We start from the raw sequence: 375 nt of genomic DNA on the forward strand, positions 1-375 counted from the left end.
CTCTTCCAGAGGTCCTGAGTACAATTCCCAGCATCCACATGGTGGCTCACAACCATCTGTAATGAGGTCTGGTGCCCTCTTCTGGCCTACAGGCATACATGGAGGCAGAATGTTGTATACATAATAAATAAATTAATATAAAAAAAGAGTCATACTGTACAGGCCTTAGAAGCAAAACATGGAAGTGTTTACATTAACTAGTTCCACATTCATTCAGTGCAGGCAGAGGAGGGTACCAGATTCTCAATGGATTTATGTATCTCTTTAATTTCCAATAGAGAATTTAATGATATTGGTAGTTTTGGTGATCAGAAATCCTGTTTAAGGAACTACTTGAAATTCTTTGTCTTTGTGTCTGTGGATTTGTCTCATTCT

This window comes from Microtus ochrogaster, unplaced genomic scaffold (genome assembly GCF_000317375.1).
Source record: "Microtus ochrogaster isolate Prairie Vole_2 unplaced genomic scaffold, MicOch1.0 UNK155, whole genome shotgun sequence".
NCBI classification, from domain to species: Eukaryota; Metazoa; Chordata; class Mammalia; order Rodentia; family Cricetidae; genus Microtus; species Microtus ochrogaster.